We start from the raw sequence: 24,310 nt of genomic DNA, 5'->3' as shown, positions 1-24,310 counted from the left end.
AGCCCCATATGGCCAGTGCGTAAAGCCAGTGGAGAATGGAGGCTGACGGTAGACTACCGCGGCCTGAATGAAGTCACACCCCCGCTGAGTGCTGCTGTGCCGGACATGCTAGAACTCCAATATGAACTGGAGTCAAAAGCAGCCAAGTGGTATGCCACCACTGACATTGCTAATGCCTTCTTTTCCATTCCTCTGGCCACAGAATGCAGGCCGCAATTTGCCTTCACCTGGAGGGGCGTTCAGTATACTTGGAACTGTTTGCTCCAGAGGTGGAAACAGCCCAACCATTTGCCATGGGTTAATCCAAACTGTATTGGACCAGGGCAGTGCTTCTGAGCACCAGCAATACAGTGATAATACTGTTGTGTGGGGCAATACTGTAAGAGACTATTCTTTTATATCATTGACTCAAAGTTTGCTGAGGAACAAGTCCAGGCAAGTCCTGGGCAAAGGCAGACACTGATGGACAGGTCCTGGCTAAGGATTGTGAAATCCTTTAAGGAGCACAGATGGACAAGGCCAGGGGCATCGAGAGAGAGATAAGCTGCTGCTAATGGCCGGGAAACGGTCTTTTTGTGTGGACTTATCTCAAGGAAAATGGCCATCTCAGGAGGTATGCACAGGACTCTTGCTCAAGCCCCCAGGAATGTCATGTAGGCAGCAGAAAATGGAGGATAAGAGGGTCCAATAACCACAACGGTGGAAGCTGATCCTTCACCACAACCACGGCAACGGGGGAGGCTTATCTCTCACCACGACAGACTTGAGGGGTTCTCTGCCATCTGATCCTTCACCACAACGGTGGAGGCTGATCTCTCACCGCAACACAGAGGCTGATCTTTCATGATCTCTCACCACGACACGAGCTTCCTGCCTTCCGATCCTTCTCTACGGACCGTTTGCTGATGGACTTCCCTGGGCCTGCTACCTGAGACCTGCTGCTTCCTCCCCGACCTGCACCCTCTCGTTGCCCAAGACCGGCCTCACTGCTCCTGCCCTTCGGCCTCGGACCGTCGGAACATCGTGCGACGGGACTGCTGCCGGATCCTGGTGGTGACTATCCCCGCTTTACGCAATTCTTGCCTCTTTCTATCTTTTCTATCGCTCGCCTTCCCTTCCCCATCACCCCAATCCTTAATAGCGTCCGTCCTCCCCTTTCCCCATCTCCCTTATTAACATTTGTAATAAACTGGTCGGACCAACATTTGAACCGTTGTTTCTTAATCTCACGCCGGGCATACATATTTCAAAGAACCTCCTCTCCCTCCTATAAATTGGAGCGAGACAAATACACAGAGGAAGTTTTTGAGAAAGGAGAGCAAATAATCCAAATTCTTCTGCAAGCTGGTTTTGCTATTAAGCGAAGCAAAGTGAAAGGATCTGCCCTGGAGATTCAGTTCCAAGGTACAGAGTGGCAAGATGGGCGCCGTCACATCCCATCTGATGTGATCGACAAAATCACTGCCATGCCTCTGCCCATTGATTAGAAAGAGACACTATCTTTTCTGGGTGTAGTGGGCTTTTGAAGAATGCATGTTCCAAACTATAGCCTCATTGTAAGCCCCCTGTATCAGGTGACACGGATGAAGAATGATTTTGCATTGGGTCCTGAACCGCAGTAGGGTTTTGAGCAGATCAAACAGGAGATAGCCCATGCTGTGGTCCTGGGGCCAGTACGGACGGGACAGGATGTAAAGAACATCCTCTATACTGCTGCTGGAGAGAAAGGTCCCACCTGGAGTTTGTGGCAAAGAACCTCAGGGGAGACCCGAAGCCGACCCCTGGGATTCTGGAGTCGAGCATACAGGGGGTCTGAAGAGCGCTACACCCCAACTGAGAAGGAAATCTTAGCCGCGTATGAGGGGGTTAGGGCTGCTTCCAAAGTAGTCGGTACTGAGACGCAGCTCCTCCTGGCATCTCGACTGCCAGTGCTGAACTGGATGTTTAAAGGAAAGGTTCCCTCCACCCATCATGCTACTGATGCCACTTGGAGCAGGTGGATTGCGCTGATTACGCAACGGGCTCGGATGGGGAACCTCAGTCATCCAGGAATCTTAGAGGTGATCATGGACTGGCCTGAAGACAAAAAGTTTGGAGCATCTCCAGGAGAAGAGGTATCACGTGCTAAAGAAGCCCCACCACACAATGAACTACCAGAAAATGAAAAGAAATATGCCCTGTTCACAGGTGGATCGTGTCGTATTGTGGGTAAGTAATGCAGATGGAAAGCTGCTGTGTGGAGCCCCATGCGACAAGTTGCAGAGGCCACTGAAGAAAAAGGAGAATCAAGCCAATTTACAGAGGTAAAGGCTGTCCAACTGGCCTTAGATGTTGCTGAATGGGAGAGGTGGCCAGTGCTTTATCTTTATACGGACACATGGATGGTGGCAAACGCCTTATGGGGGTGGTTACAGCAGTGGGAGCAAAATAACTGGAAAAGGAAGGGTAAACCTGTTTGGGCTGCTGAACTGTGGAAAGACATTGCTGCCCGAATAAAGAATATGTTTGTAAAGGTGTGCCATGTAGATGCTCATGTGCCCAAGAGTCGGGCTACTGAAGAACAGCAAAATAGCCATCAGGTAGATCAAGCTGCCAGAATTGAGATGGCTCAAATAGACTTGGACTGGCAGAAGAAGGGTGAATTATTTCTAGCTCGGTGGGCCCATGAGACCTCGGGCCATCAAGTAAGAGATGCAACATATAAGTGGGCTAGAGACCAAGGGGTGGACTTAACTATGGGCGCTATTGCACAGGTTATTCATGACTGTGAAACATGTGCCATAATTAAACAAGCCAAGAGGATGAAACCTCTCTGGGAGGAGGGGTGATGGCAAAAGTATAAATATGGGGAGGCGTGGCAGATTGACTATATCACCTTGCCACGATCTTGCAATGGTAAGCGTTATGTGCTCACCATGGTGAAAGCGACCACTGGGTGGCTTGAAACATATGCAGTACCCCATGCTACCACCAGAAACACCATATTAGGTCTGGAGAAACAAGTTCTCTGGCGACATGGCACCCCAGAAAGAATTGAATCAGATAATGGGACTCATTTCAAAAATTCCCTTGTATATACTTGGGCCAAAGATCATGGCATTGAGTGGATTTATCATATTCCCTTTATTATATCATGTCATCTTGCATTCCGACATCATAGTTAGTAAAATAAGTTCTCCTTCTTAGATCGTTGCCGCTGCTCCATTTTTTTGGGGGGGAAGCCAGGGGGCCCGCGAGCCTACTGCCCCCCTGAAACGGGCACAAATTTATCTAGATAACACCCTGACAACCATCAAAACCGTTCCTCCCATTTCCTTCAGAACCCACAAATCAAACAGTACAATTCTTCAGTTTCCATAAACACCCAGTACTTAGTCTCGTGATTAGAGCACTCAGTTATAAAAACTGTTCCTATTACTTCATTTACCTTCCCTCCTTAAGAATAACAGTAACTGTAAGAGGGTATTATAATTTAGCGCCCTATTCCATGGCCACTTCTTATGGTCTTTTAACTTATTTACTAACTACCATTGATTCCAATACTTGATTAAAGTTTTCTTACTCAGGGTGCCTCCAGGTTCCCCTGCAATATCCCACCAATGTGCCAATGCTCATTCCAAAGGGGTTTGCTTGGGAATTTCCTTCCCCTGGGAGCCTCCCATGATGTTTACAAAATTCTTATTGATTCCTAATTTCCTCAAACTTTCCACAAACAACCCTTAACACCATATAGTGATATTGTTCAGTTATAAACACTCGGAAACAGATCTCATGGAAGCCTGTACACCTTCCTTTACACACTTCCCCGCAATAGGAACACAATACTACATAAACGGGTTGACACTCATTCCCTGAGTGGAATGGGCATCCCTCTGTGAGTTCTTCATCCCAATTCGTAAATTGAATTCCCTTTACATGCTTATACAAAGAAACATGAGGACAGACAAACGATAACTTTCGTCACTCGCTTCATCCGTCTCTGGCCGTTTCCCTCGCAGGATGACAGAACCACGGATCGGGACTCCATGCTTGTCCCGCAGCTATGCCGCATCTCTATCACACCACTCTCACTCTGACATTTAGAACAAAAACCATGGTTTATACATAATACACAGTGCTGACAACGTCTTTTAGCTGGAATCTTAATAATGCTAGTACATTAGTCGATCGGTTGCAAACTTTAAGATTATTCTGAAAATCCGCTTGACCTGAAATGATTAGATACATGGTACCAAACACTCACAGCAGATGATGATAACAATGATACAACCTATAAATCCCACTACTATCTCCAGGAGAATCCACGTTATCATTTGACAAAATCCCCACTGTTACCAATCACCTAAGGGAGTGCTGTTGCTCTTTCCTCGCATACGACTTACAGGTCCCCTTCGTAGGAACTCGCCAAGGAGTCTTCCTACCCTAGCCGGCAACCTAACATGTGAGCTCACGTACCTCAGGGGAGGGAGCAGGCATGCTCCTTCATACCCTGCATAGGACGTCTCCTCACGCCTTACGGGTTCCCCCCCTTCTATACACATACCTGGTCCGCCTATGGATAGTCCTTGTCTGTCCCTGCAGTGATCAGGTGAGGAAGGGAGTCCTTCCAAGAAATCTCGCGGTGCGCCAAAGGCTTCCCCCCTCTCAGCCGGTCCTGCAGCCTAACAGAGGTTGTCCCATCTGGGGTGCCCAATTGACATGCGGAATAAAATTCTGTAACCACAAAGTAGTTACAAAATCAGGTATATTTAATCAACGCTATGAAGATGCTAAGTGCAAGGAGGATAGCTCCTCCTAACTTGCGCAGAGTCAGGAAAAAGCGTGCTACAGATATAGGCTGATCTAATACATAATCAGTAGTTTTCAGGAATTCAGATACATATTCATTACATTTCCGAAAATCCATTAACATGTGGTCTCTTCCCTCGTTGCGCGTGCGTAGTGAGTCGTGAGGGTTTCCTCCTGGTGGTCGTGGGATGAAGGCTCATCGTCTTCCTCGCGAAGGCTCGTAGTCTTCCTTGTTGTAAACTTCTGACCCTGTGAGAGGGGCACCCCCCAAACCAGTTTCAGCTTGCCATGTGTACATCTAATCACCTCACTGTTGAACATCCTTGGGCTGTGTCTCGCTTCAATTTATAGGAGGGAGAGGAGGTTCTTTGATGTATGTATACCCGGCATGAGATTAAGAAACAACGGTTCAAATGTTGGTCCGACCAGTTTATTACAAATGTTAATAAGGGAGATGAAGAAAGGGGACAACGGACACTATTATGGATTGGGGTAATGGGGAAGGGAATGCGATCTATAGAAAAGATAGGAAATAGAAGCAAAGGGTCTTCATAGGTACAAATTAGGGTGATGGGGAAGGGAAAAAGGGCAGTAGAAAAGATAGGAAATAGGAGCAAGGAGTCTCTGTAGGGAGCAAGAGGGAGATGGGTCCATGTGGTCCAGTGTGGTTCATAGTTCAGTCGTTGCTCTTCAGTAGAGGTGGGCTGTTGGACATTGTTCCGTTGATGAGGACGGTGACCATCGCGACGGCAACGATGATGACGATGATCACTGTGATGGCAGCACAAACTTATTTATAAGCCCAAAGTGGTTGAGTCAGCCTTTTGGAATGACAGTTTCTGGCTTTTGGATCTCAGCAGGGATTCCTTTTGTTCCTATCTCGCTGGCCTTGCCAGAAGAAAAGAGGGAGTATGGAGACGCCAACTAGTATCTTGCCTTCACAAGATACGATGGTATCATCCCCCAGTCTCCCATAGCAGACTTTGTTCACAGGACAGATCTTCCGCCAGTAAACAGTCCTGAGCATTCCCTTGACTCTTGGGCCGAAGGCAAACAGCTCCAAAGAAGTGCTTTCAAATGTAAATTGTCCAGATAGTGATGTTGATTGCCACACGGCAGCACCCACGTTTCATCTAGAGTCTTATCACAAGAAATACCTCAGGAAGCAAGCTTTGAGCAAGAAAACAAAGAAGGATTCATACAGGTTGTTTTCAAGCTCTTATCTTTATGGCCTTCATCCCCCTTGTTATTTCAGACCCAGTGTCTGTAAAAGTGTTTGTAATCCCTTATTCTTCCAACACCCCCTACATAAACTATCTCTATTTACCCCATCCCAGTTTCTGTAAAGCTTCTTTCCCTTTCTTACTGTGGGGCCCTTCTCTCTTCCTTCACACCCACACACTGCCAGGCAGTGAGTAAGAGGGAGAGAGCCCCGTGACTTCCTCCTGTGATTTATCTTCCCCTCTGAAGGCGAAGTCCTCTGGGGTATGCAGTTCTTCTTCTCTTCTGAGAACCAGGTATCCAGAAAGTTTGTCAGTCCACAGAAATGGAATACTAACTTTTTAATTCCCCGTACTTTACATGATGTTAGGATGTGGAACACCAATAAAAAAACCATAAAATAATGACATTTAATTTCCTTTCAATTTGTACTTCACTACTCCGATTCATTTCATTTCATTTCCCTTCGATGCACACAGATCCACTCCACTCCACTTCATTTCATTTCATCTCATCTCATTTCAGTTCATTGCATTGCAATGCACTGCACTGCACTGCATTTTGTTTAAATTCATTTTGTTTCATTTTATTACGTTTTAGTTCATTTTATTATGTACCTTTTATTACTACGTCACTACATTTCATCTCATTTCATTTCATTTTCCTTCACTCCACACGAACCCACTCATTTATTTTCCCTTCAGTCCACTTGACATCACTCCATTTCATTTCATTCTGTTTATTCCATTTTGTTTTAATCATTTCATTTATCTTCAGTCCACACTACATCACTTCATTTCATTTCATTTCATTTCATTTCATTTTCCCGAAATCCTCAACGCACAACACCATTTCATTTCATTTCTTTTCACTTCATTTCATATAATTTCCCTTCAATCCACATGACACCACACCATTTCATTTCATTTTCATTTCCTTTCCTTTCAGTACTCCTGACACCACTCCATTCTATTCCATTTCATTTGATTTCCCTATAATGTGGGAATACAAGAAAGACTATTCAGTGCAGCAGCTGTGAAACAAGATAAACAGCATGAGAAAACAACACTGCAAATTAAGGGTATCTATAGAAGATAGGAGAAGAAGGAATGGCCTATGGCTCTTATTGGATGAGCACCTGTTTGCATGTTTAAGGAGTGTTTGTGGAATACTTTGTTGACTCAAGAAAGGCGGCCTGAATGAATCCACGTGTCTTCACAGAAGTAATGGTGGAAACTTCTAAACCGCCTTTATTGCCCGAATCAGCACATACTTATACAGAAATACAGGGTACACACGGCAACTTATAATTGGTTAGCACACAGAAATCACGAGTCTTGCTCGCTAGCTATTGGTATAGCATTAATCATCACATGGCTTTTTTCACTGTTCTTTGCATTCCACTGTCTTGATCTCTTCCCAGGCTAGCTACCCCCTTATCTTAACCGAAGCCTCAGTTTTTCTTCCTGCTTTGACAGCTTCAAGGTCTCATAGCCTAGGTTGTGCACATAGCACTCTAGCTCACAAATCTTTGCTCCCTGAGCCACTCTACTACAGTTCACCCTTTTTCTTTTTGCACAAGCCGGGTAGCATGAATCACATCTTGAACCATTTTTTGCGAGCATTACAGTAAGCAAGGCACGATTATCAGCACACCAATCACTGTCTACAAGAATACACTAGATTTAAGTTGCAAACTTCTACAAAGCGTTCCTTGTCAGTAAACTAACAGTAAAGACTACACAGCACACCAGTATTAACTACAGTTTCAGTATCCCGATGAATAAGAATACCACCGCCCCCACACTGGATCAGAAACTGTACCCGACCCCACAATTAGTGCACTTCTGATTCTTGTAACCGCTAATTGCTCCTGGAAGTTCCCAGTGTCCAAGAGGCCTTCCTGATGAGATGTTTTCTGTGATCTGCTAAGGGAATACCGGTCGCAGCCCGGGAGTCGTGGCACTGTATATGATGTCTGCACACCATGAGACTATTGCTCGCCGGAGTCGCTGTTGTTGACGTCGGGTGGAGATGGGTTGTTGATGTTCGGGGCTGGCTTGGTCCATTTACTGGGAACCCATAATGGGCCAGATCCTGTGGAGACACAACTATAACCTCTACCGTTAAAGAGTAGCGGAGCAGGACCCTCCCACATGCCAGTGGTAGGTTTCCTATATTGAACCTTCACTGAGGGAGTAGACTGCATACGAATCTGACTATGATGTATAATTACAGGAGCTAATTCTGCATCTCCTACTAAGCTAAGGAAATTAAGGGTAAAAAGGACTTGTTATAATCTCACGACTGGATCAATCTCTTCCTCCTGCTTGTTTCATTAGGTATTCTTTAATAGTTCTATGAGCTCTTTCTATCATTGCTTGACCCGTGGGACTATGAAGAATTCCAATGACATGCTTTACCCCCCACACCTGCAAGAACCTGCGAACCCGACCTCCCATGTACGTCGGACCATTATCTGTTTTTATCCCCTGAGGCACACCCATGACTGCAAAGCAAGCTGTCAAATGCCTCACCACATGGATTGCCTTTTCACCAGCCTGTGCCGTAGCCCACACCATTCTAGAAAAGGTGTCAAGGGATACATGCACATACTTTAACCTCCCAAATTCTGGCATATGAGTGACATCCATTTGCCAAATCTCACAGGCTTGCAAACCTTTTGGATTAACTCCTAGACCTAGTCTAGACCCGTGCTGTGAACACTGAGAGCATGCCCACACAATGCCCTTTGCTTCTGTATCTGTCAGGCCGAACAGGTGCCTCAACGCCTTAGCCGATTGATGGAACATGTTATGGCTGCTTCTTGCGGCCTGAAAGGAATCCTGCGGGGCACGTAGTAGTGGACTGACAAGCGCATCAGCACGAGCGTTGCCCTCTCCTAGACCCTGGGTCCCTAGGTGACTCCTGATATGCAGGATGCTACAAGGCTCAGAGTGATCATCTATTGCCCGCTTAACCTGTAAAAAGATTTGAGCCAGTCTTGGGTTCTGGGGGAGCTTAAGCAAAGCTTGTTCTATACGTAGCACTACTCCTACCACATATAAGGCATCTGATACTATATTTACACACTGATCTCGCCACCTGGTGAGAGCCCATGCCACTGCTGCGCGTTCCAGATTCTGCAAGGAGTCTCCTTTTACTCCCTGTAAAGTATGACTCTGCCACTTGCCCGCCTCAAGCCAGGTGCATGCCACCTTACAAGTCCACTTTCCAGCATCAGAATACACAGTCATGCTATCAATTGGCCTATCTGATACCTTCGGGCGGCTTAGCCAACGCTGCTTCGCTATGACCCGTAGGCGCGGGTCTGTCGGAAAACAGTCACTTACTGCGCCCGGAAAACCTAGCAATGCATGCTGTAGATGCTCAGAGTTACACAGCATCCATTCCTGCATGTCTGCTTTCAAGGGCAAACTAATAAATGCTGGTTCCTGCCCGCTGATTTCTACTGTCCGGTGCCGTGCTTTCTTTATTAGGTACGCTAATACTCCCGTCCGTTCCCAGACACTCCGAGGCGGAGTATGTGGTAAGAAAACCCACTCCAAGATGCTGACCCGTTCCGTGGCCTTCACCTTCGCAATTGTTGCCACTGCCATTGTTGTTGTTGCTGTTGTTGTTGTTGTGCCACCTCGAGGGTTGTCAGTGGGCAGTCTTTCCCCTGTTTCTTTATGGCACAACAACCATTGACACAGCAGGGCGAAGAGGGAATCAGGATGACTGACAACCAGCACCCCAGTGGGAACGTCTGGGAAGCGACGATCCACGTGGGCAGACAGAAGCTTGTTGCCAAGCACCTGGAGGCACTTGCGCTGCTCTGCAGAAAGATGCACAGGAGCCTGCGGAGAGGTACTGCGCAACAAAGACATTAGCGGCATCATTTCATCATTACGAGTCCCTGTGAGGGCGTGTACCCACTGCAGTTCACCGATTAGAGTCTGAGCATCATGTACAGTTTGCACGTTTGTCGTCAGAGTTACCTTTTGTGGGCGGATTGTTCGTTCAGAGTCTACCCACCCCAGGTATCTCCAAGGAGCACTGCGCTGCACCTTCTCGGGGGCAACCACCACATCCCTTCTTAGGAGTAACTTAGAAATCTGCTCCAGATCCTGAGGACTAAAAGGCTTATAACGACAGAAAAGAATATCATCCATATAGTGATACACAACAGTGGCTGGAAAAGCGTGACACACTGGCTCCAGTGCCCAATGAACATACATCTGACACACTGTAGGGGAATTTTTCATGCCTTGTGGTAACACAGCCCACTCAAATCGCTGAGCCGGTTCCCCTCTGTTAATTGCTGGAAGCGTGAAAGCAAAACAAACTGTATCTACTGCCTGAAGCGGAATTGTAAAGAAGCAGTCTTTCAGATGAATCACTAAAATGTGCCAGTCCTGTGGCAGCACTGTAGATGTCGAAAGGCCTGGCTGGAGGGCACCTATGGCCCACATTTGTTCATTTACTGCTCGGAGGTTGTGTAGCAACCTCCATTTCCCTGATTTCTTAGGGATCACATAAATCGACGTATTCCAGGGGATAATAGAAGGCCGAATATGCCCCTGCTCCAATTGTTCTTTAACTAACTGGTGCGCAACCGTCAGCCGCTTTCTAGTTAGGGGCCACTGCTCAACCCACACTGGCTCATCAGTTTTCCATGGAATCCGGGTGGTTGGCAGCTGTGAAACAGTGGCCGTCCCTAAAAAGGTGGAACCGACAATGTTGCACTGAGCTGTGAGAGAACATCTCTTCCAATGAGTCCTCTCAGCCCTCCCAGGAGGGGGCATAGCATAAGGACAAGTTGCAACTTCCTGACCTTCTGGGAATCTGAGCTTGATAGTCTTAAGACTGCACCATGGAGTGGCACTTCCCCCTACTCCTTGCACCGCATCTATAGTATTAACAAGAGGCCAACTCCGCAGCCAATTCTGTTGGCTTATAATCGTCACGTCAGCTCCTGTGTCCAACATGACCGAAACCTGAAACGTGTCATGCTCCAGGATAAGGGTTAGCACTATCATAGGCCTAGTTTTCATTCGGTCTACCAAGGATACAACGGCATCTTGGGTGGAACCGAACCCTCTGTCACCCCTTTCAGGTAACTGAGCAGTCTCGTGTGTGGAAACCCTTTTGTAAACTATCAATTGCGCTATCCTGGTACCTGCAGTAATAGTCAGTGGAGGTGTTAATGTATAAGCGCACACCATTATTTCCCCTGTATAATCTGCATCTATTACCTCAGGTAAAACTATTAATCCTGCTACTCCAGCAGGAGTCTTTTTTGTCATCCTGCGTATGGTGGTCGCATGCGTGTCCTTTTGGCACTGCTCACACCAGACCTTAGCGCGACAGACACGCTGAAAATGACCTTTCTGCCCACAGTGGAAACGTATCTTTGATTTTTGACCTCCATCTTTCTCACTTATTCTTGTCACAGCTGCTGCAAGCAGCTTTGTAGTGGGCTCAATAGCTTGTGCCACAGCATTTGCCATGACCTGTCTACTACGCTGTTGCTCTGCCCTACCAGCAAGATCCAACATTTCTCCAACCCCAGCATCTTTTGGGAGTGTAGCCAGCAGGCGCTTCATAGAGGGATTAGCATTCTCAAAAGCAAGCAGCTTAAACATGCTCTGTTTAGCTTCCTCAGACATATCCGCCTGACCGGCAAGAGCCTTCCATAGCCTGTCCACAAATTGTGGATATGACTCGGTGAGTCCCTGCCAAGTGGCAGCGAACGATGGTCGAGGTCGCATGTCAGGCACAGCATTAAAGACCATCCTAGCTAACTGAGCTGCCAAGTAATGCAGTTACGAGGGATATGTTAACTGTGCTGCCATATTTCCATACACTCCTGAACCCGTTATCATGTCAGGATTAATCCCATACAAGACATCTTCCTGGTTATGCGTTTGCCCAGCCTCCACCTGTGCTAAGCGTTCCCACACCCGTTGCCAAATAATAGCTTGAGAAGGAGTTAACAAAAGCCTAGCCAGATTAGCACAGTCCACTGGAGAATTAACATCAGCAGTAAATAACCAATCAAGCATCATTTGCGCCACATCAGACTTTATCCCATTCTCCTCTACAGTCTTTTTTGCTTGCTACAAAATTTTCCACTCGTGCTGCTCATATCGCAGTCCTTGGGGACTCTGCACTACTGGACAGGCAAGTGCACCTGCTAATTGCCATTCACCTTCCAGAATGACATCCCGAATTATGCCAGTCCATCTCCTCTCCGTTGCTGGAGCCCCTTCTGCTGCAGGACAATGAGGCAGAGGAAAAGAGGGCGGTGCTGGCGCGCAGGAGCCCACAGCCGGAATTTACTCAATCTGTTGTTGCACTGACTGAGCTGGCTTTACAGGGACTGAGTTCAGCGCGCAGTCCCACCGACCCTCTAACTTCTGTATGGGTTTGCTAATTTATCTCCCTAGTTCAGTTACTGTAGGTTGTCCTGGCATTGCCGTAGAAACTTGATGTTCAGGGGGGAATAAGTCCACCTCCGAGTCAGACTCTTCGTCTCCGCTAACCAGCAGAGGGACTTGCTGCAGATCAGCGGTGGGAGGAGGCTCAGAAATTGGCAGGGACAGATACAGCGTTGGTCAGCTCGCCACGCCCCCTTGCTCTCTGGCACAATGTACTTCCACACCTGCACTTGAAGTCGCTGCAGCCAGCTGAGAAGGAACTTCCTCCTCGGGAGGCACTGACGCAGCGTGGTCTGCGGAGGCTCCTGTCCCCCCCAACAGTTCCGCCACGGTTGAGCACTGCCTTGATCCCGTTCGGCCTTTCACCGCTATTGGTCCTCTAAAGAGATTGTAAAACCGAGAGCAGCTCTCAGGGAAATTGGAGGACACTGTCTTCACAGGAGCGGCTATAATTTGAGTAGCAGCGGCAGCCACTTTTACTTCCGCTTTCATAGTCTTAAGCGTATTAATCACGATTTGCCAGGTAGAACCTATGGCTATAGTCTCTTTCGGCTTGCCCTGAATGGCTCTGTCCCACATGCAGTCCCCAATTTCGCGCCATTCTTCCGCTACGAAAATGAGCAGAGGAGCCTTCAAGAGCCCCTGTTCTCAGGCCCACGTTACTAGCTTAGCTAGGTCTTTGTCCTTCACTGTCTCCCCTTGCTTAGTGAGGATACTGAGAAGCAGTGTCTGTGCTGCTACAAATTCCACATTCATGCTAGCAGCAAGTGGCGGAGGAGGAAGCTGCACAATCTTCCTACCCGAGTAGCCGCCCATCCTGGCACACGGCACTCACCCCGACCCGGGTCTAAGTCGATGTGCATCCGGCACACGACGCTCTGAGCTTCCGCCCTCTTGGCACGGAGCTTACCTGCTGCAACCTTCCCCACTCTCGTTGCCTTCCACGTCGAACCTCCGTGGCAACTCTCGAGCATCCCGCTGCCTCCACATCGAACCGCTGTGGCAACTTGTGCAGCTTTCCCAAGTCCCTCTACGGGCGCTACTTCAAGGAAGGCTGCCTGAATGAATCCACGCGTCTTCACAGAAGTAATGGTGGAAACTTCTAAACCTTCTTTATTGCCCGAATCAGCTCATACTTATACAGAAATACAGGGTACACACGGCAACTTATAATTGGTTAGCACACAGAAATCACGAGTCTTGCTCGCTAGCTATTGGTACAGCATTAATCATCACATGGCTTTTTTCACTGTTCTTTGCATTCCACTGTCTTGATCTCTTCCCAGGCTAGCTACCCCCTTATCTTAACTGAAGCCTCAGTTTTTCTTCCTGCTTTGACAGCTTCAAGGTCTCATAGCCTAGGTTGTGCACATAGCACTCGAGCTCACAAATCTTTGCTCCCTGAGCCACTCTACTACAGTTGACATGCAAAGGCAGATGGGAAAGTTGTAAGGGAGAATGGGAAAGCTAAAAAAAGGAAACTTGTGAATGTATATAAGTTATGTGAGAGCCTGTAATTTGGATCGTTCACATCTGAGTCTGCGCCTCATTGCTACACTACAGTCCACACTTAACCAGATCATTTCATTTCATTTCATTTCATTTTCCTTCAATCCACTTGACACTACTCCATTTCACTTCATTTCAGTTCATTTCAATTCATTTCATTTATTTTCCTTTCAGTAGACACGAGACCATTCCATTTCATAGAATATAGAATCATAGAACCACAAGGTTGGAAAGGACCTGCAAGATCATCTAGTCCAACCATCCTCCCATCACCATTACTACCATAAGCTACTAAACCATATCTTGTAGCACCTCATCCAGACACCTCTTGAACATTGCCAGGGATGGCAACTCTACCACCTCCCTGGGCAGGCTATTCCAGTGCCTGACCACCCTCTGAGAGAAAAAGTTTTTCCTAATGTCTAACCTAAACCTCCTCTGGCACAACTTGTGGCTGTTTCCTCAGGTCCTGTTTGTTTCCTGGGAGAAGAAGCCAAACCCCTCCTCACCACAATCTCCCTTCAGGAAGTTGTAGAGTGCAATGAGGTTTCCCCTGAGCCTCCCCTTCTCCAGACTAAACAATCCCAGCTCCCTCAGCCACTCCTCACAAGACTTGTGCTCCAGACCCCTCACCAGTTTCATTGACCTTCTCTGGACACGTTCCAGGGCCTCAATGTCTTTCTTGTAGTGAGGGGCCCAAAACTGAACACAGTACTCAAGGTGCAGCCTCATCAGTGCTGAGTACAGGGGGTTGATTACCGCCCTGCTCCTGCTGACCACACTATTTCTAACGCAGACCAGGATGTTGTTGGTGTTCTTGGTCACCTGGGCACACTGTCGGCTCATGTTCAGCCGAGCATCAACCAACACCCCCAAGTCCCTTTCCTCTTCAGTCATCTAGCCACTCTGTCCTAAGCCTATAGCACTGCATGGGGTTATTGTGGCCAAAGCGCAGGACCCGGCACTTGGCCTTGTTGAACCTCATCCCATTCACCTCAGCCCAGCGATCCAGCTTATCTAGATCCCTCTGAAGGGCCTCCCTACCCTCAGGCAGATCCACACTACTTCCCAACTTGGTGTCATCTGCAAACTTACTCAGGGTACACTCAATCCCCTCATCTAGGTCATCAATAAAGATATTAAACAAGATGGGCCCCAGTACTGACCCCTGGGGGATACCAGTTTTAATAGGTTGCCAGCTGGACTTAACTCCATTAACTACTACCTGCTGGGCACGGCCCTCTAGCCAGTTCCTTACCCAGAGAAGGGTATACCTGCCCAGGCCACGGGCAGCCAGTTTCCCCAGGAGAATACTATATGTGAGACCCTGTCAAAGGCTTTGCTGAAGCCTAGGTAGACTACATCAACAGCCTTTCCCTCATCTGCTAGTCTGGTCACCCAGTCATAGAAGGAGATGAGGTTGGTCAAGCATGACCTGCCTTTCATGAATCTGTGCAGGATGACCTGATCCCCTGGATGCCATGCACATGCCGTGTGATCTCACCCAAAATGATTTGCTCCATAACTGGTACCGAGGTCAGGCTGACAAGCCTGTAGTTCCCGGATCCTCCTTACGGCCCTTCTTGTAGATGGGAGTCACATTGACAAGCCTCCAGTCCTCTGGGACATCTCCAAATAACCAGGAGTGCCGATAGATGGTGGAGAGTGACTCCCCAATCACTTCTGCCAACTCCCTCAGCACCATAGGGTGGAGCCCATCTGGTCCCATGGACTTGTGACAGTCCAGATGGAGGAGGAGCTCTCTAACTGTCTCCACCTGAATCACCAGGGGTGTATTCTGCGTAGCATCCCACACTTCCAGATCAGGGCGTAAAGTGCCCTGAGGATAACTGATCTGACTATTAAAGACAGATGAAAAGATAGCGTTGAGAACCTCAGCCTTCTCCTTATCCTCAGGGGCCACATTCCCTGCTGCATCAAGTAAAGGATGGAAATTCTCCTTGGTTCTTCTCTTACCGTTGATATATTTGTAAAAGGATTTCTTGTTCTCTTTTACTGCAGTGGCCAATATGAGTTCAAGTTGGGCTTTTGCCTTCCTAACTTCCTCCCTGCACACCTTAGCAACCTCCTTGTAGTCTCCCCAAGTAGCCTGTCCCTTCTTCCAGAGGACATAGACTCTCTTTTTCTTCCAGAGTCTCAACAGTAGTTCCCGGTTCATCCACACTGGTCTTCTTCCCCTACGGCTTGCCTTACGGCACTCAGGAACAGCCTGGTCTTGTACTTTTAAGATTTCCATCTTGAGAAGTGTCCGGGCTTCCTGAACCCCTTTACTCTTCAGGAGCAACTCCCAAGGGACCCCTGCAACAAGTGTCCTGAACAGGTCAAAGTCTGCCCTCTGGAAGTTCAAGATAGCAGTTTTACTAGTCACCCTTCTGACATCGCAAAGAACAGAGAATTCTACAATTTTGCGGTGGGTCTGTCCAAGACATTTCCCAACCTTCACATCTCCCACCAGTCCTTCTCTGTTAGTGAAAAACAGGTCTAGTAGGGAATTAATTTTCATTTCATTCCATATCATTTAATTGCATTGCATTTTTATTAATTTCATTTATTTTCTTTTCATTTCCTTTTGATCCATGACACTATTCCATTTCATTTTCCTATGATCCACTAGACACCACTCCATTTTATATCATTTTCCTTCAATCCACATGACACCTGTCCATTTCATTTCATCTCACTTCATTTAAATTCATTTCTTTTCTCTTCAGTAGTTACAACACCACTCCATTTCATTTCATTTCATTTCATTTCATTTTTCTTCAGTGTACACAACACCACTCCATTTCATTTCATATCACATCATTTCATTTCATTTTCCATCAGTTCGCTTAACACTGCTTCATTTCATTTCATTTCATTTCATTTCATTTCATTTCCTTGAGTCATTGAGCACCTCAGCTGTCTTCATATCCCTCGTGACCAGGTCTCTAGTTTCCTTCCACCGAGGTCCCACATCCTCTGTGACCTCCTTTTTATCACTGATGTACCTGTAGAATTTCTTCTTGTACCTCTTTATGTCCTGGATAGATTTAATTATTCCTAACCTGATTCCTGGCTGCTCAGACAGCTTCTTTGTAGTCCTCCCAGGTAACCCATTCTTGCTTCCACTTCCTATAGACTTTCTTCTGGCACTTATGTAAGTCCAGAAGCTCCTTGTTGATCCGTGTAGGTCTCCTGGCATTCTTGTCTGCCTTTCTTTTTCTCAGGATGCACTGCTTCTCGGCTTGGATGAGATGGTCCTTGAATACCTACCAGCTTTCTTGGACCCCTCTTCCTTCCAGGGCTTTCTCCCACATCTCTCTGCCAAGCAGTTCCCTGAAAAGTTCAGTCTGCTCTCCCGAAGTCCTAAGCAGCAAGCTTGCTGTGCACCCTCTGTGAAAGACAAAGCTGTTTTTCTTTTTTGTCTCAAAGCTTGTTTCGTGAGGCCTTTTTGGTGATAAGACTCTAACTGACAACTGCGAATTATCTGAGGGGGCAAGTGGTGGGTGTCACTGTGCCACAGTACTTCTGCTTATGATTGCAAAGATAAGCAGAAGCACACAAGCAGTCTTTTTTTTTTGGGGGAGGTGGGAGGGGCAGCTTGAAGGAGCTGACCACTGCAAAAGGCGATAATGCTTGTGCATGGCAACGAGGGCACCACTCCCTTCTGGCTTATCTGTTGGGCCAGGTATGTCACACTAACAGAGAGAAAAGAAGAAGAAGAAAAAAAGCAGACACAGAGAAACAAAGGATAAAAGGCCCTCACTAAACTGAGGACTTTGGAGAAGAACTACCAAAGAAACCTTTGACGGAGGAATTCCCTGAAGGGGAAAAACCTCTTCAGAATGTGAGAGGTAGATTGTGTTTTTGCAGTGGAAATTTCCAGTATTTCTGTATGTAGCATAGGATAAGTTGCCTTTCACAAAGAAAGCGCCCAGAGTGAAGTTGAGACTGGGGCATTCCAGCCTAGGTAAAATTGGCACATGGCACTCGGTAAGGTAATTATATGGAGTAGGGGAGAGTCCGGTACAGGACAGAACTAGTGTGCAGATTGTTGAAAATATTGCCCTCTTATCACCATAAAAAGTACAGAACATACCCAAAGACAATGCATTGGTAACAGACGTTGTATGGAAGTATAATGTAGCTATGGAAGTGTAACCGTAGCTAGGGAAGTGTAAATGTACCAATGGAAGTGTAATGTAGCAACAGCGTTGGAAGATTGTGAGCCTGAGATGCTCAACCAGTGAGTGCCAGGAGAGGCTTTACCTGCATCGGACCCAGGGTATGTAATGGGATGGATTTTACTGACTGGTTGCGCAATTTCTCCCTTGTCAGTAGGGGGTGAGCCCATTATTGCAATAATGAATAAACTGCTTTTCACAGAGATCTTTGCCTGATTAGAAATTTTTGATCTTGAGCATGTTTCTCACAGTTTGGTGCCAAAACCCAGGAATAACATTGCCTGCTGTGAGCCTCTGCCTCTACAGCACAGGACGGTGCACCCTGCTCATTTTTCTGCAGCCCTGTGGGTTAGCAGTGGTGGTTCATCGTGGTGCTGGCTGCAGACCCGAGGATGTTTTTAAGAGGCAAGATCTGTGAACAGCTGGGGGAGAGGGACGGACAGCAGGCACTGCGGTGTTGTGTGATTAACCTGATAATTCCTGGCAACTCTGTACATAGACCAAGGTAAGAACAATCATGTGTGATTAAGTACTGCCTTGGAGGTCGAGGTCTGGGACTCTTATGTTGTATGTGAGCATCTTGCAAAAGGGTTGCTTGACGGTACACATCATTTCCTAGAGCTGAGAATTGGTATGAGCGACGCTGCAGAAGAGCAGTTCCTGCAGTAGCATGACTATAGGTTGCTGAGAGAAATGGGGAATAAGAATTCCAAGGTGGGGGACAGAGAGAGGGCCCCCGAAGCAGTGCCTGCTATAAGTCCTTTAGGAAATATATTGAAAAACTGGAAGACAAATTTGAAAACCAGGGATAAGGATAAATAGAAAATGATTAGGTATTCTGTTACTGTATGACCTAAAGAGCCATTGTAGGGGAATAAGTATTTTGGCCAAAATACATGACTGACAAGTATTGCATATGTCAGGCTTAAATGTGCACATAAACAGCAAAACTCCTTTATTTATCATTTTATTGTTTTGTTTTGGAGAAGGAGTCCACATATGCTGCTTGTTGGATTCAGGGAGTAGAGCAGTTAATCATGGCTAGACAAAATTCTGTAGATAAGGAAGAACACAGCAACCCCAGATGGGATCCTTTAAGCTGTTTACTCCCTGTACCTTTCCCTAGGATTAAACTCACTTGCTTTCCTCTATGGAATGGTGTTCCGCCCCCCCCTTACCATCCTGGCCTCAAGTCCTGTAAGTACAGGAGGGAGGCTGGAGAAAGCTGACAGAGTGGAGGGCATTGGCTCAGATCAGCCCCTTAACAGCCCACGTGAACTGAACTCTGATTAGTGCTGATACTGAAAAGAAAAAGTTCTGCCAGCATAAGAAAGAATTGCAACAATGTAAAATGGACATTATAAACTCTCCTTTTCTTAAATCTAAGCCCATTAACCCCACTAATGCTTCCATGTATCCTCTTAGGGAAGTTCCAATGTTATCAGGAGATATAGGATATGTAAACTCCCCACTTACTAGTGGAGAGGTGAGAAATTTTAAAAGGGAAATGAAATTATTAATGAAAGATCCTATTGGATTAGCAGAACAGTTTGATCAATTCTTGGTCATCTTTAGCTTATAAGATACTGGGACTTAATTTAACTGGGAACACCTCAAGAATAACGGGTAGAGGGATCAGGAATGATAGTTTCACTTTTTGAGACTACTGAATTAAAATGGAAAGATAAAATAGTCACAGGGCAATTGTTATATGTGTCAGAAGCAGGGACCAATTTACTGGGGAGAGATTTAATAGATAAATTAGGATTGTAGTTGAAAGCTTGTGGAACAGGTATAAACGTGTCAGTGAATTTGTTAACTGCTGATGATGAAAAAGAAATAAGGTGTGGGCAGGGGAAGGAAACTGGGGTGGACTCATAATTACTCCCTTAAGAAAATAACTCTCCAAGGAGGAAGTGAAGCTGTGAAACAGCAACAATATCCCATACCTTTAGAAAGGATAATGGGTCTAAAGCCTATAATACAATCATTGGTTACGGATGCTCTTCTGGAACTCTGTATGTCACCCTATAACACTCCAGTTTTGCCGGTACAGAAGGCAGATGGCACCTATTGACTGGTGCAAGACCTAAGAAAAATTAATGAAATAGTTCTCAAGTGACACCCCCTGGTTCCTAACCCCTATACTTTAATGAGTCAGATCCCACACAAACATAAATGGTTCAGTGTAACAGACTTAAAAGATGCTTTCTGGACCTGTGTTTTAGACTCAGAGAGTCGAGATCGTTTTGCCCTTGAATGAGAGGACCCAGAAATGGGACAGAAGTAGCAATATAGGTGGATTGTTTTACCCTAAGGGTTCACGGAATCACGTAATTTATTTTTTATTATATTTTATATATTATAGTATTATATATATTATAATATAATATATTATTTTATTTTATAGATATTATATATTATTTTATTTTTTATTTTTATTTTAACTAATTAAATGCTGGAGAAAGTTTTGGGACAGTTTCAGGTTGTAGAGGGGGTAAAGCTGTTAGGGTATGTGGATTATTTGCTGATTTGTGGAACAGAGGAGTCTAAAGTAAAAGAGACTACAAGTAAACTTCTGAATTTCTTGGGGAACACGGGCTAAGGGTGTTTAAAAATAAACTGCAGCATGTGGAAAAAGAAGTCAGATACCTTGAGCATGTGATTTCTGAAGGGAAACAGATAATTAATTCTGAAAGAATTCAGGGCATTGTGCAGCTTCCTCTCTCCGGGACAAAGAGGGAGTTGTGAAAGTTTCTAGGTCTAATTGGATACTGTAGATTAGGAGTAGAAGAATATGTACTAAAAAAAACCAAAGGGATTGTATCTCAAACTATCAGAGGGAGAACGCGACATATTAAAATGGACAAAAGTGGAAAAAGAATTAGTAGAAATATTGAAACGAGACTTAATCACAGCACCTGTGGTAGAACTGCCTGCCTTAAAAAAAAAAAAGTCACCTTTTTGTGACTGTCAGTGAAGAAGCTGCTTTAGGTGTCTAGCACAAGAATAGGGAGACAAAGGAAAACCATTGCACACTTGTCTAAGCTATTAGACCCTGTATCTCGAGGATGACCCAAATGTATCCAAGTGGTAGTAGCAACTGCCTTATCAGTAGAAAGGAGTACATTTGTACCCTTCGAGGGTGTAAGGAGCAAATTGTTGAGTTTTAGATAATATGTTTCCCCTCCGAAGAGATTGCTCCACATTTTGAGGCATGATCGTTAACAAAAAAAAAAAAAAAAAAAGAGAGAGAGAACGAGGGCAGGAATCTGCTCCTCGACCTCTTAGAAAAGCACAGTGCCAAACAACCCTATGGAGATGGAGTGGGCATAGAATAATTGGTCCAACTTAGAGGGAGTTGCGGATCATATAAATTCCCTCCACAAGCTAACTCGTATGGGGGAGGGAAAGGGAAAATCAATCATTTGTGCAGTTCTAAGAGCTGCTCTTACTGCTGCTGTAGAGATCCACAACAAACAGCACATGGCAGAAACCCAAATTATTCAGTCCTTGCAGGAATTGGTTACATACCTGAAGTACCAAGGAGAAGACCTTAGGGGACAGTCAGAAAAAGAAGAACATTCAGAAGTCCTCCTTCAGCAAGCCCTTAGAGAACAGTTGGTAAATGAGAGGGAGATTAATGCTAGTTCCCCAGATAGTATCTTTTATCCAGGAGAAAGACTGGAGGATCTGAGAGCCCAAAAAGACAAATCAGAAAGCCTAGTGACCCTTCTCTGCCCTCCAATAGAAACTGAGCATGCATATGAAGAGAGCGAAGGTGGGTACTCTAATGTTTGTATCAGAGAGGTCCCCTATTCTGCTACCGAGCTGGCCAAATTAAAGAAAGGTTTTGGTCATACCCCTAGGAAATCAGAGACAGAGTATGTGTGGAAAGTGCCACTAACAGGAGGAGAACAGACCCTGTTGATTGAAAAGGAATCAGAGGCTTACTGAGACCTGGAATATTTTTCACCACTGGCAACCACTGTGCCTCGTGGTACCTTACTCAAAGAGCTGCTTATTGGGATGATTACTCCCCGGGGCAACTGATGTTGATTGATTTGCCAGACATTGGTCCTGTCCCTTTAACCCTCAAAGAGCCTCTTAACAGATACACCTGGAAGGCTCAAGACGATCAGGAGAAAATGTACAAAATTAACCATCTGGATTTCACCTACCTTCTAACTTTGGTTCATTTGGGACCAGGAGAGTTTTTGTTTGTTTTTGTTTTCTTTTCCAGTTTTGCTCTCTCTAACTTTGGTTCCTCTGGAACCAGGAAGTTCTCTCTTTTGTTTTCCAGATGCTAACGAATGCTGATCCTGTTACTGTGCCTCACATGTTCCCTTCTCACCCTGTTCCTTTCCCTGGGATCCCTGTGGTATCATTAATGTCACTGTTTCGGACAGGCATCTTCAGATTTTACCTTTACGCAGGCTTTACCTGCGTCAGACCCAGGGTATGTAATGGGATGGATTTTACTGACTGGTTGTGCAATTTCTCCCTTGTCAGTAGGGGGTGTGTCCCCATTATTGCAATAATGAATAAACTGCTCTTCACAGAGATCTTTGCCTGATTAGAAATTTTTGATCTTGAGCGTGTTTCTCACAAGAAGAACCCCCCAGGGCCTGCTTGCTGCGAAGCTTCCTGGCTTTCTCCCATCCCCCACGGTGATTGGACGAGTTCCTCAGACCAACAGACCTACTACGGACCTTGCTGAACCCACGGTGGTGACTATCTCTCTTGCTCTCTACAAAGATTCCTTGCTTTTATTTCCTATCTCTTTTCTATCGCCCATCTTTCCTTCCCCATATCCCTAAGCAACTAGGATTTGTAATAAACTGGTCGGGCTAACATTTGACCCATTGTGACTTAATCTCACCATCAGGTACACGTATATTAAAAGAAAATCCTCTCCCTCCTATAAATTGGAGTGAGACATTTTTAAATGGGATCACAAATATGATATCTGACAGTGAGAATGTTGCCCTTCCAGATATAGCTGATGTGTGTACCTTCTGGAGTTGCACCGAGTGATATTTTGGTAATTTAGATGTGAGCGCCTCTCCAGAAAGATAACTCCACATATTGAAACTTAAGTATGAAATTTGAACTTTTTTCTGTGTGTGCCTCTTGGAGTTGTGAGGAGTGATATTTTTTTACTTAAATGTGCATACCTCTCCAAGAAGATCACTCCGCATACTGAAACTTATATTTTTTGAAACTTTTCTGTATGCACCTCCTGGAGTTGCAAGGAGTGATATTTTTGATAACTTAGACACGAGCACCTCTCCAGGAAGATCACTCCACATACTGAAACAACTGTGTTTTTGGAACTTTTGGATGTATGAAGTAATTTTGAGTATTTCCATTTGTTTAATACGCGTGTGCCTCCTCGTGAAGATCATTGCACATTTTGAAACTTAAGGATGTCTTGTAACTTAGGTGTGGTGTTTGAAGTTATTCTGTGTGATTTAAACATTAGCATTTCCTTTGATATAGGCCTCCCCATGAAGATCACTCCACATATTGAAACCTAAAGCCTCTTTGTCTTTTGCATGCTCCTCTCAGTAAATGGAGGAGTGATTTGAGCATTTGCATTTGTTTGACTTGAGCTTTTGGGTATGTGTATTCCCCCCTCCCTCCGTGTAGATCTTTCTGCATATTGGGAGATGAGTGACAGTATAGTCACTATGAAAAGCAAAGATATGTTATTTGACCTTTTAGAAAAGCATGGTGCTCGGCCCTCATTATCAGGGGTAGATTGGATATGACGGAACTAGAATAATTTTCAGAGTGTTTCAGACTGTATTAGTGTTCTGCAAAAGAATGCTCATACCCAAGCTGGAAAAGGAAAGACATTTATTTGTGCAGTATTGGGTTCTGCTCTGATTGCAGCCACAGAATTCCGAGACCAACAGCTTAAGGCAGAAAGTCAAACTATACAGTCACTGCAAGAATTAGTTAAAGTAACACGGGAATTGGTGAAAAGCATGCAGAATCAAATAGTAAACCTTGAGGGACAGTTAGAAAGCGAGAAATGTGGTTCAGCTTTGTTGAAAATGGCCTTAAAGGAACAGTTAATGTGTAAGGATACCAGTGACACTGTTATCCATAGTGTGTCTCAAGAAAAAAATCTATTCTCTAGGATTGAAAGAAATA

The sequence above is a fragment of the Gallus gallus genome, chromosome W (assembly GCF_016699485.2).
Source record: "Gallus gallus isolate bGalGal1 chromosome W, bGalGal1.mat.broiler.GRCg7b, whole genome shotgun sequence".
Lineage (NCBI taxonomy): Eukaryota > Metazoa > Chordata > Aves > Galliformes > Phasianidae > Gallus > Gallus gallus.
This window is presented reverse-complemented; position numbering follows the sequence as displayed.